General features: G+C 39.9%; 1 pseudogene; it reads left to right on the top strand.

The window, feature by feature from the left end:
- The first annotated feature begins 36 nt into the window (after positions 1-36).
- On the top strand, positions 37-2810 carry LOC109061245 (annotated as a pseudogene).
- Positions 2811-3379: the final 569 nt, after the last annotated feature.

The following is a 3379-nucleotide window of genomic DNA, read 5'->3' as shown; positions in this document are numbered from 1 at the left end:
TGCATATGTGGGGAGAGTCAGTGTTATCGCGTTGTGTTTCTGTACGGACTGCCAGAGAGCTGCAGCACCGCCGGAAGTTCATTCCATGCTGACAAGACAAGACACAACAATAAACTGCAGTTATCTACGAGCTGCTTAACAATTAAATCGTTTTCACGACACACGAGACAGCAATAATGTCTGACAACGAAGACAAGTGAGTTCCCCGCGCGTTTCTGAGTGTTTGCTGTCGTGTAATGTTTGTGAGTGTGAGATCTTTATAATCCTGCAGTGTGTCTGAATCTGAATCCTGTGTTTAATCGTCGCTCAGTTTCGACGACGGAGATTTCGATGATGTTGAAGACGAGGAGGCTCTGGATGATCTGGAGAACGCGGAGGATGTGAGAACAGGGTTCATATCTTCGTGTGTGTGTTAGGGTTATAGATCAAAGTATTTCGCATTAAATGAAGTCTGTTTTGGGATCAGCACGATTTGCTTCCTTGTATTGTCACATTATGAATGATTCTCTTTGTGCTACATGTGAGTTTAATATTTTGAATGAGAATAGTGTAGTCTTTATAGTTTTTCAGCTCAGACTCTCAATTACAGCTTGACTGGTGAAGTGCATCAGTGACAGACAGACTCATCTGTGTGTGTGTGTGTCTCTCTCTCTCTCTCTCTCTCTGTGTGTGTGTGTGTGTGTGTGTGTGTGTGTGTGTGTGCAGGAGGATCAGGAGAACGTTCAGATCCTGCCGGCGGGTGAAGGACAGCAGGCCAATCAGAAGAGAATCACCACTCAAATACATGATGACTAAATGCAGTGCTGGGAACACGAGCTCTGCAGATCGCGTGAGTGACCTCTGACCCTCACACAACATCTACAGGTGCTGTATATATAACTAGAATATCATCAAAAAGTTGATTTATTTCACTAATTCTATTCAAAAAGTGAAACTTGTATATTATATTCATTCATTACACACAGACTGATATATTTCAAATGTTTATTTCTTTTTTAATTTTTGATGATTATAACTGACAACTAAGAAAAATCCCAAATTCAGTATCTCAGAAAATTAGAATATTACTTAAGACCAATACAAAGAAAGGATTTTAGAAATCTTGGCCAACTGAAAAGTATGAACATGAAAAGTATGAGCATGTACAGCACTCAATACTTAGTTGGGGCTCTTTTTGCCTGAATTACTGCAGCAATGCGGGGTGGCATGGAGTCGATCAGTCTGTGGCACTGCTCAGGTGTTATGAGAGCCCAGGTTGCTCTGATAGTGGCCTTCAGGTCTCCTGCATTCTTGGGTCTGGCATATCACATCTTCCTCTTCACAATACCCCATAGATTTTCTATGGGGTTAAGGTCAGGCGAGTTTGCTGGCCAATTAAGAACAGGGATATCATGGTCCTTCAACCAGGTACTGGTAGCTTTGGCACTGTGTGCAGGTGCCAAGTCATGTTGGAAAATTAAATCTGCATCTCCATAAAGTTGGTCAGCAGCAGGAAGCATGAAGTGTTCTAAAACTTCCTGGTATCGGCCGCGCTGACCTTGGACCTCAGAAAACACAGTAGACCAACACCAGCAGATGACATGGCACCCCAAACCATCACTGACTGTGGAAAACCCTTTACACTGGACCTCAAGCAACGTGGATTGTGTGCCTCTCCTCTCTTCCCTCCAGACTCTGGGACCCTGATATCCAAAGGAGATGCAAAATTTACTTTCATCAGAGAATATAACTTTGGACCACTCAGCAGCAGTCCAGTCCTTTTTGAAGCGAGATGCTTCTGACGCTGTCTGTTGTTCAAGAGTGGCTTGACACAAGGAATGCGACAGCTGAAACCCATGTCTTGCATACGTCTGTGTGTAGTGGTTCTTGAAGCACTGACTCCAGCTGCAGTCCACTCTTTGCTCGTCTTTTGGACAACTGTCAAGTCAGCAGTCTTCCCAGTGATTGTGTAGCCTACAGAACTAGACTGAGAGACCATTTAAAGGCTTTGCAGGTGTTTTGAGTTAATTAGCTGATTAGAGTGTGGCACCAGGTGTCTTCAATATTGAACCTTTTCTCAATATTCAAATTTTCTGAGATACTGAATTTGGGATTTTCACAGCAGTATCATATTAGTATTATTAATATACTGTTACTGTATTTATTATTTCATTATATAAGATTTTATTGTGTGCATTTGTCATTTTTGTTAAACTTCTTTTTTTAGTATCAGTCGTAGTAGCACTTAAACTTATTTTAATTTCAAATGCAAAGTTGCTGCAAAGAGAGCATTTATAATTTCCATTTAGTTTGCTTTCCATCCAATATTTACGTTTTATTTCAGTCTTATTTCAATTAACAAAAATGTTTAATAGTTTTATTTCTAAATTGTTAGTTTTTTTTACCATAAAAACATCAGTATAAATAAAAGCCAGTCAATTTTATGTGTATAGCACTTCTTTAAAAGAAACATTGTTTCGAAAGCAGCTTTATATTTGTGTTTTATTTAAATGCGCATAATGCTGCATAAATCATCAGTGACATCACTTCCTGTATGACAGGATGTGTGCACCAGTGATGGTGGAGCTGGAAGGAGAGACGGATCCACTGCAGATCGCCATGAAAGAACTCAAAAGTACAACAAAAAACACACGTTACTACATTACAGCAGCACTGACACAGTCTCAGAATGTGTTTGTTTGTAATGTGTGGTGTAATGTTTTAATGTTGTTTGTGTTGATCAGGAGCAGGAAGATCCCCATCATCATTCGTCAGTATCGCCGGATGGGAGTTATGAGGACTGGGGCTGCGACGAGCCTCATCATTACTGACACAGAACCTCTCACACACACACACACACACACACACACACACACACACACACACACACACACACACACACACACACACACAGCAGTGTTTACAGCACAGATCTCAAGCCCAGCAGTTCGTGTGTTTGTCCACATGAGGGCAGCACAAACACATGATGAACACTCAGCACAAAGAGGGAAGATTTCCACTCTCAATCTACATTATTTAATGTTCATTCGTTTGTTTTATCTCATGCAATATTAAACATTTTTTTTTGTAGAAAATTATACACACTGCTCTCATTGTTCGCAGATTGTTGTGAAACAACGTGACATTATCGGTAGATTCACACTGAAATGTGTTTAATAGTTTGAGTTTAAGCTGTTGATTACCACAAAATAAAGTTTAAATTTAATTCCTACAGCTGTTCATTCCAATAGTTTGTAAAAAACGGGGAGGAGTTCAAATGTAAAGGTTTTTTTTAAAAATAATGCTAATAAAGTGGAGGAAACTGCAAAGTAAGAAGCATTGTTTTGTAAAGCATCTTTTTACAAAACAATAGTGTTTTCCCCTCTAGTCAGAACATGGT

Source organism: Cyprinus carpio, chromosome A3, assembly GCF_018340385.1.
Source record: "Cyprinus carpio isolate SPL01 chromosome A3, ASM1834038v1, whole genome shotgun sequence".
Lineage (NCBI taxonomy): Eukaryota > Metazoa > Chordata > Actinopteri > Cypriniformes > Cyprinidae > Cyprinus > Cyprinus carpio.
This window is presented reverse-complemented; position numbering and strand designations above follow the sequence as displayed.